At 35.2% G+C, this 15635-nt stretch overlaps 1 non-coding gene across 1 annotated transcript; it reads right to left on the bottom strand.

The window, feature by feature from the left end:
* Positions 1–14584: 14584 nt before the first annotated feature.
* Positions 14585–14691, bottom strand: LOC122752174. Its single transcript, XR_006355968.1, has one exon. It is a non-coding gene; the product is annotated as a U6 spliceosomal RNA (small nuclear RNA).
* Between the last annotated feature and the right edge of the window lie 944 nt (positions 14692–15635).

Genomic DNA, 15635 nt, shown 5'->3' with positions numbered 1-15635 from the left:
CTATGATACTGAAAATGATGTTGAAATAATTCAATGATCCCATGAGATGGGATAGGAAAGTTGCTTCCTTTCTTTGGTCCTCAGTTTCCTTATCTGTAAAAATGAAGGTTTTGGACAAGAAGACCACTGACATCACTTCTAGCTCTAACATTCTATAATTCCATGCTGTAACTTCCATCGTTTTAGCATGTGTTTATGACTATGTTTATTCAATCTGATGGGCCAACCATTGGTTAATTACCAGTGTAATTCTGTTCACACACATCTCCAGTGGAACTGGTAGGCCCATACTTTGTTACTCTTAGAGCGAGTTCTGTTCTGTCTCAGGACTATAGGCAGCTAGGTGGTACAGGGTTACAATGGGTAAGGACACTAGACTTGGAATTAGGAAAAATAGAGTTCAAATCTCATGTCAAACACCTATTAGTTGTGTGACCTGTTACTTTAAGTCACTAAGTTTTCTCATCTCTAAAATGATAATAAGCATCTGCTTCACAGGGTTGTGGTGAGGATCAAATGAGATAATATATGTAGCACTTTGCAAACTCTAAAATTTGCAAATACAAATGCTAGCTATTATTATTGAAGTGAGACTGATCCAAGGGTATAACATTCATGTGTATGGGCCATTAAGGAAGTACAACTGTTGCCTTTGATTGCTCACACTTAATTTCCATAACCTTGTAAGAAAATGGAATTATATTTTATGAATTTTAAGAGTGAGTTGTGTGTCCTGTTGAATTATTTTGATGTTGAGATTATGAAAACCATGCCATCCTTTAGGGAGAGAAGGAAGCTCTTGACCAAATTTAATCTCCCAGTCTGAAGGTTTGAACAAACTAGAACAATCATCATTACTCTCAAATCTCATTCCAGCCTTTTTTTTGTGGGTCAATGAGGGTTAAGTGACTTGCCCAAAGTCACTGAGCTAGTGTCAATTGTCTGAGATCAGATTTGAACTCAGATCCTCCTGAATCCAGGGCCAGTGCTTTGTCCACTGGGCCACCTAGCTGCCCACTCATTTCAGTCAATTTAAGGCAGAGTTCTGGAATGAGTCAGGTTTGTGGCCTCAAAGCTTTTCTTTCTTTCCTTTTATAAGTCTTTTCCCTGCCTTTACTAAACACTAAGACTCAAAGAGATATTATCAAGAGAATCTTGGTTCTTCTCTTAACCCCAGGCTCCTTCCTCTGGGATCATGAGTTCATCTTGCCTTGGAATATTATTTCTGAATTTGTATATGTTTTCCCCTATTTAATAAGTCTTTTTAAAAAAGCATCCATAATAGAGCAATATATGTGTGTCCTGAAGTTAAAATAAATTACAGTAATCAGTTGATGTTCAAGTGATTGCTGAGATTGTATTAATAATCCCCACACTATGGAAGAAGAGAACATGAACAATATATAGGCAAAGGAGTCAAGAGAAGGGGGATGCAGGAGCTAACTGGAGATAGCAGCAATGACAGAGGAAAGGGGACAGGAGACAGCTAATTAGGGTTCAAGTTACTAAGAACCAACTAAAGTATTCACAAACATCCAACAATTTATTTTTTAGTACATCTATTATCAGTATCTGCTCACACATCACTTCCAAAGCCTCAAAAAAAATAGATTTTATTTCATGGACTTTGAGTAAGTTATGTGTCTTGTTGAATTATTTACATTTTGATGTGATAAAAATTGTTCTGTTTATAGTTTTGTATTTCTTTTTTCTTTTCTTTCTTTCTTTTTTTGTTTGGGTGGGGCAATGAGAGTTAAGTGACTTACCCAAGGTCACACAGCTAGTGTCAAGTATCTGAGCCTGAATTTGAACTCAGGTCCTCCTGAATCCAAAGCTGGTGCTTTATCCACAGCACCACCTATCTGCCCCCATCTTTGTTTCTTTTTTAATGGAGGAGGGTAGGACTACATACCTGGTTAGCTAAATGGTTATATGATATGTGTGAAAAATAGTTATTATTAATGGATTTCTCCCAGAGATCAGTTTCTTAGTCCTTTCTCCACCACCACCACCCCAAACTCCAGAAAATCCAACCTCCTTGATCTGGAACAAACCCAAGGGAACAAAAGAAATGGAGATAAACTTTTTTGTCTAGCTTAGTGAAGGACCAATGGGATTAAACCTCACCTAGATAATGGACTTTGCCTTTGTATATTTTTCCCTGATGTCATCAGTAGAATTCCTTTTAATGTGGACTGACTTGAAATCATGTCAACCAATGGAATGAATGATGTTAACCAATTAGCTTTGATCAATGTATAAATGACTTGCTTCTTTCCAAAGAGGATATAAACCCTAGGAAGACACCATTAGAGCCTTTTGGGTTTTAGAGGCTCTCTTGGCTTTCTCTTTTAGAACAGAGTAGGTCTTGTAGCTCTTCTGAACTCTCTTGGGTCTCCTTGAGACCACATGCTGTATCTGGGAGATAGCGTAGGTATTCTGGGGACTTTCTCCTGATTTTACTAACTGCCATGCTGAAGCTCTCTCCCTTCTTTCTCTACCACGTGGCATGAGACCATGAAAAGTTAGGGAGACTCATGGTCAATCCTCTACTATTATATAATATTAATAAATAATAAAATGCTTACCCCAAACTGATAGCTATAGCAATAGTAATTATTTTTAATCATAACAATATTTTATTATCTTCCAGTTACATGTAAAGATGGTTTTCAACATTTGTTTTCATAACATTTTTACTTCCAAAATTTTCTTCCTCCTTCCCTTCCCTCTGGCCTCTCCAAGACAGAAAGCAATCTGATACAGGTTACATATGTACAATCACATTAAACATATTTCTGCATTAGTCATATTGTGAAAGAAGAATCAGAACACAAGGGAAAAGCCTCAAAAAAAGAAAAAAAATAGCCAAAAAGTAGAAACAGTATGGTTCAATCTGCATTCAGAATCCACAGTTCTTTTTTCTGGGTGTGGAGAACATTTTCTATCATGATTTCTTTGAAATTGTATTGGATCATTGCACTGCTGAGAAGAGCCAAGTAATAGTAATTATTAAAACAGCAACAACGCAGATATTTTGTCAAGAGCACAGCAAGCCCATGTTATCACCAGGATACTTCCTGATTCCTTAAGAGTGAACCTCAGATTATAATAATAAGGTAGAAAAGCCATGTAGTCAAATTCCCAATTCATCTTTTTTGTACTGTTAAAGGAAGCCACAGTTCTCATCTGGAGCCACCAAAAGCTATCACTGCCCACCTGAGAACAAGAAAAATGACTACGCTAGTACTGGGAGATTCTTGGAAGAAAAAAAGCTTAGGAAATCTAGGGATACTTAGTTTGGAGATGCTCTTCTACTCATCTTACCTCAGAGTATTATTTCTGAATTTGTACATATGTTTTCCCCTACTTAATAAATCCTAGAAAACACAGGAATTAAAGAGCAATGTATGTGTGCCCTGAAGTTCAAATTAAGTTACAGTAATTATTTGATCTTCAGATGGTTACTGAGATTGTGTTAATTATGCTCACACTATGGAGGAGGCAAAGGGATCAGAAGAAGGGGGATGAAGAAGCTAATTGGAGAGAGTAGCTGTGGCAGAGGAAAGAGGACAGGGGACAGCTAATTAGGATTCAAGTACAGCAGATCTATGAAGTCAGAATGTCAGATTGGCAACACACCCACAGAAAAATCCAGAAGATCAGGGCATTGACAATTTTATTAAGCAATATAAGGTCATGGTCCTGATGCCCAAGTCAATGTCCTCTGGCCCTTCTCTATGGAGGACCTGTTGCATGGCAATTGCTACTTTATTAAACACCTATTATGTGTCAGGTACCATGTTAGATACTAGGGACATAAAGATAAATAAATATGCAACAGCCCCTATAGATGAACAGGATTTGCACTGGGCAAATCACTTAGCCTCTCTCAGCCTCAGTTTCCTACTCTGTAAAATAAGAATAATAAAAGTACCTACTTCACAGGATTGTTTCAAGGATCAAATGAGGCAATACATGTGATGCAATTTATAGCGCCAAAAGGGCCAAATAAACTCTATCTATTATGACATGAATAGAAGCAGATAGCTAGGATTTAGGAGACAGGAATAAATATTTGCCTAAATAACTAGATTTGCTGTTCATCTACAATCTACTTATATTCCTTTGAAATACAAGCTACTTATATTTCTTTGAAATTCATTGTGTGTCTCAGTCTGTATTCCAGGTGAGTACTGCCATCCAGAAGAAAGACTTGATCTTTCCATTGATAGAAAGGAGCAGATACCAGAAGTCATGAGTCATTAGAGTGGCTGTGCTTTAGTAATCATCTGGTCCCTACAGAAGCAGCAACCTCTACCTATGCTGGAAGCGAGATGATCTTTTCAGCAGGTGTCTTTCTTTGAAGGTAGTGATAGGAACTAGGGCAGCATCCTATTAAAATAACCAGAAAAAGAAACACACCCACACACCCACACACACACACACCTTAGAAATGGTATGCTGTTTTGAAAGATGAAGAGCCAGTTACAATGTAATATCTTTAATCAATGACTTTCGAGTTTGTTTTGAGGGACCACATTTGGCATCATGCCTCCTTTCATTCTCTCTATTCAGTGGATGGGGCTCAATTGTTGTTGGTTTTTTTTTTTCCATACCAATTTTGAATGAGCTGGCTGTGATTTAGTAGTGGGGTGAATTTCTTTGTGATACATCACAGGTTGGATTAGATTTAGTCAAGCAAACAAGTGCTTCATTTATGATAAAGGTCTAATACCCATATTATAGAAACAAAGAGGACAAGAGGCAATGTGGCCATTTGCCATGAGTGGCCAATTTCTTTTTCTTAGGTTGTTAATGTTTTCTTTTCTTATTGGAGATGATCATGCATTTTTAAAATTCCAGACTAAAAATTTAGAATTTAACCTAGAAGATAGATTATGTATATAATTTTGTTATCGCAAAAGGATCTTTTATCATGCCTACTGATCAGCTCTCCATTTACTGTTGTTTGCTTCTATGATTTTCACACGCAGTTAAAAGGTGCTCAGATAGAAAGTAGGCAGGAGTGGTTGGAAAGAATAGAGGCAGTGGTTCAACCTTAGACATTATAATGAAGAAAAATGAGAAGGTAGAATCTTAAATTGGATTTAACCATTTTAAAGGAATTTATTTACTATATAATGTGATATATATCAGTGTTTCAAAATCTTTGAAGTAATTGGTAATCCAAAAGAAAGAATTCAACTTCCCCAAAGCATTTGTAATCATGTCTAGAGGAGCCATGCTTGTTTCAGGAATAAAGTCTCAAAATGTTTAGGAATAATGGATGGAAAGAAAAGAGCTGGTTCTTGTTTATGTGTGGTTAACAAGAAAGAGAAACTATGGATAAGTGGAATTTACTGATGATTCATAGGGGATGGGATCGAGTAGAAGATTGAAAATTATGCATTTTTAAAGTTTTCATTTCTTGCAGCATTGTAATACCAAGGAGCACTTGGCTCTCAAGCTCTTAGTAAGTTCTTAAGCTCATTACTACCTCTGGTCATATAAATAGAAACTACCCCCTTTGCACCCAGAAGGAGTAGAAGGTCTTGAGAGACAGTTATAGAGAAAACATTGTTTTGTCAAATGTTTTAGCTAATGGGAAGTAGTGAAAGGTAAAACCAATGAATACCTGAAAGGTGGAGGAAAGAGGTTTTCAGACATCACCCTCTCCTAATTTAGTGGGGACAGTGGGGATCAGTTTGGAAATGGGAGGAGGAGGGTGTGTTTCTAATTCCTAAAGAAACCTTTTTTTCTTTTCCTTTTCTTTCTTTTTTATTTTCTCCTCCTCGTCCTGCTCTTCCTCCTCCTCCTCCTCCTCCTCCTCCTCCTCCTCCTCCTCCTCCTCCTCCTCCTCCTCCTCCTCCTTCTTCTTCTTCTTCTTCTTCTTCTTCTTCTTCTTCTTCTTCTTCTTCTTCTTCTTCTTCTTCTTCTTCTTCTTCTTCTTCTTCTTCTTCTTCTTCTTCTTCTTCTTCTTCTCTCCCCTTCCTTCCTTCCTTCCTTCCTTCCTTCCTTCCTTCCTTCCTTCCTTCCTTCCTTCCTTCCTTCCTTCCTTCCTTCCTTCCTTCCTTCCTTCCTTCCTTTCTTCCTTCCTTTTTGAGATAGTTACACCTGGAACTAGCAATATTTTTGAGTTGTAATGTAGATGTTTCCTGCCATGGCATACAAATTGCAAAGTGCCCCCACTCCACCCTAATCTGAGACAGACTCCTTACTGAGACCTTTTTGTCTGGATAAGGGGGCTAGTGATGCCACCTGCTGGGAGCTGCCAAGAACTTCAAGAGAAGTATGACAGGAACCTATCCAATAGCCCAGAGCTGTAGGCTTGATGACGGAAAAGGGATAGCTAATGCCACCTATTGTGAACATTGAAGGGTTGCAGAAGGGGTGATCAGCATTGATAAATCTTCCCTAGTCAAGAACAGTCAACAACTGAACAGCAGATGAATGTTTAAATGAATAATATAGATAGCAGAGGCTTAAAGAGTGGTGGTTAAAGTTGGTTTCAAGGACAAGGTAAGATCTGAGTTAGGCTTTGAAGGATTTGTAGGAATCAAATATATTCAGAGAGAAGTGGGATGGTATACCAGTGAATGAATGGATGTGGGTTTTGGGGGGATGGAATTCCATTTGTCACTATAAGTATCTTCCATGACCTCTGTTATGATATCTCTTTATTTCCTTTGACTTGTAAATGTCCTTCTCCTTTCTTGAGTTATACGACCTATGTGTTTATATTTGGTGAAAACACACTGAGTTGTGTCCTATAATAAAGATAATCAGATTTTGTGAATGGGGACAATAAGCCTGAGAGGTGAAAATGTCTTGGGTAGTAGGGACAGAACGTTATTTTCAGTCAGAAAATAAGATTTTAAATCATAATTTTGTCACTTGTTACCAGTGTGACCATAGACAAGCCACTTAACCTCTGTGGTTTTTTTCATCTGGAAAGTAAAAGGGTTAGAAAAGGTATCAGTGCCTTTTTTTGTCATTTGAGAGTCTCTACATAATACAGTGTCTGCTGTGTTTTACCAATGAGAAATGGGGCAGCTAGGTGGCACAGTGGACAGAATAATAAGCCTGGAGTCAGGAAGTACTCCTCTTCCTGAGTTCAAATCTGGCCTCAGACACTTACTATCTGTGCGACTCTGGGCAAGTCACAACTCTATTTGCCTCAGTTTTCTCAACTGTAAAACGAGCTAGAGAAGAAAATGGAAAACCATTCCAGGATCTTTGCCAAGAAAACCCCAAATGAGGGCAGAAAGAGCTGGACACAACTGAAAAAACAACTGAACAACACCAAAATCTATGTGAAACATCAAATTTTTGAGCTGAAAGGTAACTTAGAAATTCGTATCATCTTAGATAGTAATATCAACTTAAACATTAATATAATCATTTTATAGATGTGGAAGCTTATACCTAGGATAAGTGACTTATTCAAAGTCACAGAGATAGCAGAAATGGAATTTGAACTCAGGTTGTCTGGCTCAAGGAGTAATGTTCTTTCAACTGTAGTAAAAATTTCTTCTATCTGTAGACTGCATAAAACATGGGCTAGTTATGCCAACACACCCTGGGGAGAATTCCCAATGACTCTTATCTTAAGACTATACTTAATGCATGTTAGGGGGAGGTAGACAGCACAGTGGATAAAGCACCTGCCCTGAAGTTGGGAGGACCTGAGTTCAAATTTGACTTCTTTAGACACTTACTAGCTGTGTGACCCTGGGCAAGTCACTTAATCCCAATTGTCTTAAACTTCCAGGGCCATCTCTAGTCATCCTAATAATATATCTTGCCCCTGGATCCAGATGACTCTGGTGGAGAGAGTGAGGCTGGTGGCTTTACATAGTCCTTCTTCACTTAAATCCAATTCATTGAAGGTTATGATACCTGTCATGGTCCTCTTCGAGAATGAAGGACAAACAACAACTTAATGCATGCTAGTATTGTAAGTTCCTCCTATGCCAAATTTATTTTTGCTAACAATTTATAAAAATGAACTTATCTGAGGATTCATTCTTCTCCTTCTTGCAAAATTTTAAAGGGATGGGACGATGGCCAAGAGATTGACAGTTAAAGAGAGGAAGAAATATCAAATCAACTAACATTTGTTGATCACATTGTATATGCAAGACTTTTTATGATTCTACATTGGATTTTGGCTACTTTATAATCATCAAAGCATTTTCATATGTATGGTCTCTTTAAATCTCCATCACAATTCTATGAAGAAAGTAGAGTGGGTATTTTTAACCGCCAATTATATTTGAAGATGCTGAGGTTCAGAGAAATTGTGATATGTCCAAGATTGCATGGAAAGTCATTGATGGAAGCAGGACTGGATGTCTCTGGGGTAATCCATTGTCATTTCTTCCCCACTCACACCTTACCTCTTCTCCTACCCTGACCTCACCATGTACCCTGTAACCCAAAGTCATCAACTGCCTTGTTTTTCCTCAGACAAGACACTTCATCTCTTGGTTCAGTGAACTCCAGTTGTCCTCCGTGCCTGGAATTCACTTTCTCCTCATCTCTGTCTCCTGATTTCTCTGGCTGCTGAAGTCCCAGCTAAAATCTTACCTTCTTCAGAAATATTTTCTGATCCCCTTTAATGCTGATGCTTTCTCTCTGAGGTAATTTCTAATTAATTATATAACTACTATATATATATGACAATAAATATATATATAACAACCATATAACTATATATAATGATATCTAATTTTATATCACTATATATCTATATCTATTATTGGTACATTGTTAATTATATACCATCTCCCTCATTAGACTATGAGCTCCTTAATTACGGGAACTATTGATTTTTGGTTTTGTTTTTACTATATTTATCTACCTGTCTGTCTTTCATGTATCTGTCATGTATGTATCTATCATGTATATATATCTATATATCTATATATCAATCGATCGATATAGATAGACAGTGTTTAGCACGATGTCTGGATCATAGTATGAGCTTAATAAATGCTTGTTGATTTGATTTGATTCAGTCAGCTGGCTTTTATTGTATGCCTAATGGCATGGATAGGTGGCATAGTAGAAAGAGTACAGGTTGGATTTGAAGCTAAAAGTCCTGATTTCTAATCTTTCCTCTAACACATAGCAGTGTCACTCTGGGTAAATCACTTAACCTCTCTCATCTGCAATTTCCTTATTTATAAATAGTGGCAATAAAATACCTTATAGGGTTGTTTTGAGGATCAAATGAGATAATCTATATAAAATGCTCTGCAAAACTTAAAGTAAATGTTTGCTAGTATATGTATAACACTGTATTAGGTCCTGGAAAATAAAACAAAAGATGGCTGTCAATGAACTTTCAATATAGTTGTATATTTGCCTGAAAAAATCCTTCTCTTCCTTCATGATCCAGCTCAGATGCCACTTGCTTTACCACTAGTCCTGCTGCTCCAGTTGTAAACAATTAACATCTCAAATCTTTCATTGCTGATTGCCCTTTCCTATGTACTTTTTTATAGTCTAATTTTTATTATAGCTGTTTCCAAGCATATCTTCATTCCCATTCCCCACAAAATTAGATTGTAAGTTTCTTGAGGATTTATACTATGCACTTTTCTTTTTTCATTTCTATGTGCTAAGCACCTAGCTTGGTGACTTGCAGAGTCTAGATGTTTAATAGGTATTTAATTAATACATTATAATCAAATAATAAAATTTAATTAATAAATATGGAGGATCCAGGATACATTCATAAAATGTTTACAAAAGAAATGACAGAGAAGGGAGTTTTAAATTAATATAAACAATAGGAGCTTAAAAGTAATGGTTAGAGTTGGCTACAAGGACAACATTAGATAGGCAAGTATCTATAGGATTCAAATATATTCAAAGATGAATAAATATATATTCAAGTGAGGGTATATTGATGAATGGAGAAGGAAATGGTGAGGTTTACACCAGTATCTTTGCCAAGGAAATCCCAAATGGGGTATCAAAAGATTGAACATGACTGAAAAATAATTGAACAAATATGGATGAAAATGTGGATGCTGAAATTGATAGAGTGTATTTGAAGAAGAGATTAGCTAGATTAGAGGGTCAGCACAAGGTAGTATTTGGAGTTGAAATTGCAAAAATAGGTTTAGGTCATATTGTTGCTGTTTGTTCTTCATTCTCCAAGAGGACCATGATATTGAGCTGATGTCATGACTTGCACTGAACTGGATTTAAGTCAAGCAGAGATGTGTAAATTCACCAGCCTTACTCCTCTAGAGCCATCTGGGTCCAGTGGCAAGATATATATCAGTATGACTGGAGATGTCCCCCAATGTTTAAGGCAATTGGGACTAGTGACTTACTCAGGGTCTCACAGATAGTGTCTGAAGTGAGATTTGAATTCAGGTTCTCCCAATTTCAGGGCCAGTGCTCTATCCACTGAGTCATCTAGCTGCCCCAGTCAGATGGTGAAATCTTTGAATAACATGATTCCTGGTTATTGTGATATTGTGGAAGTCATAAAGAAGCCCAATTCTTCCATACCAACTCCAGCAAATAGCTGAAAACAGTACCAGGAAGACCAGTGATGCAGAAATGTTAAAAAAAAAAAAAACCAACACCACAGAAGTAAGCTCCTTTATTCAGTCCAGAAATGCATAAAAAGATGGTCAGAAATCAGCAGAACCTAGTAGTAAGATCAAGCTAGAGAAGCAAGTGTCAGTTCAGGTAAAGGTGAAAGATGGGGGAATTGGGGATAATATCAAACTAGGGAAATCAGCTCTAACTTGTGTATCAAGGCAATGACCTGTCATGACTAAAAAAGACTGATGATCAAGCATGCCTACCACCTCTTGTAATGCACAAAAGCCTATACTTTCAGTCATGACAATAATAATACAAATATATTTTGCTTGACTATACTTCTTTGTTACAAGGACAGGCTTTCTATGTAGGGATGGAAAATGGAGAGATAATCCAGGGGTTGTGATCATGATGCATATAAGGGAAATGTATAAAGAATTTATAAATGAAGCATTTAAAAACCACACAGGAGAACCAGAAAGTAATTTAGGGCATGCGGGACACATATAGAGCAGTGTTGGAAGTACCATGTAACATTTAATATATATATAAAAACCAAGCTTTATATTGTGGATTTGTGGTTTCATGTATAATCGCTATTTTCTGGGCTTCTTTGTGTATAGAAATGTTCATGTTTTTTGGTGAATTTCCAATTCATAATAAAATCTATTTAAAAGGAAATAGGAAGTTGAATAAAAAAGAACAAGGTAAATTTGTTTAAATGATTGACAAAGTCTTCCCTTGAATAGGAAAGAATTTATTATAACCCAAGAAAGTAACATTAATATTCTCATTTCTCAGTCCATTGAAAAAATGACTAATTCTACTTAGCAGGGAACATGCCAGTCTAATAGGCTCAACTTTTATCTTTCTCTCTTAAGCCTAGACTCTCCAACCTTGTCCTTAGAGTCTAGCCAAATTAAAGATTGGTAACACTTCACAGACATTGAGTGACTATACATATGGTAATTTTGCTTATTTTTAATTCAATCTTTGTCATGACCTCTGATTAAAATGCATGCTTTGGTTAACTTTCCCCAGCTTTCACTACATTCCATATTACTTCCTATATTTGAGATAATTACATAAATACACCCACTTAATTCAGCTACAAGACAGAGAATAATATTGCTATATTTTCCTTTGAGTCTTAGAAATAGGTAGGCAATTTACCTGATCTCCCTTTCAAATACCAGTTTCATTTATAGCTCAGATTAGTGTAAGCCTAACATATTATTACTGAAATGCTTTTACTCTCTAAGTTAATTTTGACTTCAAGATTTCTTGTTCATTACCACTGATGCCAGAGGTTCTAGATGTCTAATGTGAGCATCTATTTTACATACAAAGTAATTCAAGGTTTCAAAAAGCTTGCCAGACAGTCACACAAATTTGGGGTGGGAATGGGAAGAGAAAGATGGATTTTTTTTGCCAGACCTTAAAATGTCTGGCTCCCAAGATGGTACTCTCCTCATTAAGGAGTATGTGATCCTCTTAGTTGCTCTCTGGTGCCTTGTTAGAGCCATATTGTTGCCAATCAAATGTAGATACAAGCGCCTGCTTGAACCAAAATGCTATAGCACCACTGCACCCAGGTGTTTGAAAAATAAGATGAAGTCTTTCCATTATGGCTAATTTTAACTCGCTGCCACCCTGCTACAGATAGAATCACATGGGTAAAGGTTTATAATGGTCTGTCAAACTCTATGCACATAATTGCTTGGGTTAATGGCAGGTGCTGCGAGTTGTCATGGCTGTTATACAACTGTAAGGGACCTTTGAGAACAATTAAAAAATAGGTTTCTATCTCCTTGAAGCATGCAACCTAAATGATCCAAAACAAACACAGAAACAAACAAGACCCAGAACTGCTCAGGTCCTGGATTTCAAGGAAAAGGGATAAAATTGCACTAGCTGTATATTAACTCAAGGACTTATTAATAGCATACAAACAACAAGCACAACACACAAGAAAAGTTTCAAAATGGTGCATGTTCTGTCTTGCCACCATCCCAGCTTCCACTCATAAAATGGTTCTGGAAAGTTGAGCTGCTACTCTATGTAGACATTCCACAAACTCTGCAAGTATCAGGTGAACATACAGAATTTCTTCTAAATGACAGTGAATTTAACACAGCAATTTCATAATTTATACACAAACTAGGTTAAGTTTAAGTTAGAAAGTGAATTATTTCACAAAGATAACAATGCTTCATGAATTTGAATAGGAATTGTATGAACTTAAATTTAACCTTTGAATAGAGGTTAAAAGTGTTATATCTAAATAATATTTCTAATTATTCATTTTAGTAATTATAAAACTATAATAATCTTATTTGCTAAAACTATAACTTAAAATGGAAATATCTTGAAAAAAGCTATAGATGATTGAGATTTTCAACAATTATGCTTTATTTTGAATTTTTATCTCTAATTTTTAAGTACAATAGTAACCCTTAGTGATGAATAACTACAAGAGAGTTTGAGGAGAAAATCTACTTTATCAACAGAAATGAGTATTATAAAGACAAACAGTCTGTTCCCATATAAGTTCATAGACCTTCTACAATATATAGAGATACCTTGGTTAAAAATGCCTGATGTATATTGTAGAAGGTCTATGAACTTGGATGGGAACAAAAATTATAACTTTATTTTCATTAGCTTTTGATTGCTTTAAAATCCCATGTAATTTTATTTTATTCATATAAAACCATTGTCCTGAGGAGGAGTTCACAGATTTCAGCAGACCGACACAGTGGTCTATGATATACAAAAAGATTAAAAATCCCTAGTCTAAGTAGTAGAACTACATAAAACAAAGTAAAAAGCCCAAATATAGAAAATGTAAACCTCTATGTTTAACACTGAGATTCACAAATATCATTATTGCAGAAGAGGAAGTACTTTTTTTTAGCTGAATAAAAAGTTAAAATATTTGCCCTAAAATGATCAGGTAAACCTAAAAACCAAATTGTATTATGGCTATATATGATCAAAGTAAAATAAATTTTATGTCTTATTTATGTGAAATGTTATTTTCTGATATTGCTTTTATAAAGACAAGATACCAATTTAGATTAATGGTTGAAAAAGAATTATAAGTAGTAATATCATTGATGATGTCATATTTTTTAGAAAGTGTCAAAAAACAATCCCACTTATCATCTTAAAATAACATTGCTATTATTATATTTATACATTCTAAATATGAAAACTATTGATTTTATCAAAAAAATGTATGTGGGTTTCATTTTATTTTATATGCTAAATTTCTGTGCTGTAAGTATTAAGAAGTTGTTAACTTTATTTGAATAAAATAATGCTTAAGCAATTATTTGTTGTACACTACATCATGAATAATTTGTGTTAAAACGGAGGGAATTGCTATATAATATTTGAATACCATTGACTTTTTTCTTGTTTTTAAACTAAGGCAGAGAAAAAGAGCTGAATCTCTCTTTACAAATGCACTATTCTAGAGTAAGCAGATAGGTACTTATTTACCAATCTTGAGTTGGTCAAATAAGGATACTCACATGGGTTGGTAGAATTCTTTTGGTATGAGGAGTCACTTGAGTATTCATGAATCAGTGTAGCTGTCTCTGTTTACATACCCTTACTTCTCTTTCTTGGAGAAAGAGCTTGGTCTAATAAGCCTGAACCACAAATTACATGGAGAAATAAATACAAAAATAGAAATTCTGAAAATCAAGAATAAGAGAAGCCAAAGTAAAGTCATTAAATTGAGACATTTAAATTTGATTTAAAAGTGACCAAATCAAAAATGAAAAAGAATTCATGACACATGAATGGGAAATAAAGAAAAGCATTAGAAACTGCTTCTTCCAAGTCATGTAGCAAGAAAATTGATAAATAAAGTGGATGAACATTTACAAAAACTATAAAATACTCAGATGAACAGAAAAAGAAATAGAGGTTTAAATAATCCAATTTCAGAAAAAGAAACTCCACAAATTGTAAAGTAATACCTAAAGGAAAATATTCAGGCTCATATGAATTACTCTTCATGAATTTGCATGTCATCCTTGCACAGGGTCCATGCTAATCTTTTCTGTATCATTCCAATTTTAACATATGTGCTGCTGAAGTGAGCACCCATTATGAATTAACAAGTAAATTCTAAAAATATCAAAAGAACAGTTAATGCTAATGTTTAATAAATTATTTGCAAAAATATAGAAAGAAGAATCCAACAGAATTCTTCTTATGAGGCAAATATGATTCTGATATACAAACCAAGGACAGATAAAGTAGAGAAAGAAAACTATCAAAAAAATTTCCAATAAATATGCATGCAAGAATCATACAACATTAGCAAAGAGGTTAAAGCAACATATTTAAAAGATTATTGGGGCAGCTAGGTGGCACAGTGGATGGAGCACCAGCCCTGGAGTCAGGAGTACCTGAGTTCAAATCTGGCCTCAGACACTTAACACTTACTAGCTGTGTGACCCTGGGCAAGTCACTTAACCCTAATTGCCTCACTAAAAAAAAAAAAAAGAAAAAAAAAGATTATGTATTATTATCAGGCTGAATTAATGCTACAAATGCACAGTTGTTTCAATATTATAAAACATACACACCTGAGACCATATTAATAACAAAAGTAATTTTAAAAGCACACATTTTAATAAATGAAAAACACTCTTTATAAACTGCTATAGCCATTGATATTAAAAAGATATTAAAAGCATATGAATAAATGGTTCTTTTTTTAATATTGTAAAACCATATCTCCCCAAAACTCTGAGTTAGCAAATTCCAGAATAGAAAGTTTCCTGAAGACTCAACAGTGACATCAGGGATAAAATAAAAATTTTCACTATCTGCACTATTATTTTATATGGTTCTGTAAATACAAGATAAATCAAGAGAATAAGCATAGAAAAAAGAAGAAACAAAATCATTGCTTTATGCAGATGACATGTTTTACTTAGAGATTCTTGTACAATTAATTGAAATAATAAACAGTAAAATAGCAAGATTTAAATTAAACCCATTGAACCAAAAGCCTTTCTATATATTACAAAAAGCCCCAA

This window comes from Dromiciops gliroides, chromosome 3, assembly GCF_019393635.1.
Source record: "Dromiciops gliroides isolate mDroGli1 chromosome 3, mDroGli1.pri, whole genome shotgun sequence".
NCBI lineage: Eukaryota > Metazoa > Chordata > Mammalia > Microbiotheria > Microbiotheriidae > Dromiciops > Dromiciops gliroides.
Note: the sequence above shows the minus strand (reverse complement) of the source record. Positions and strands in the feature narration are given on the sequence as shown.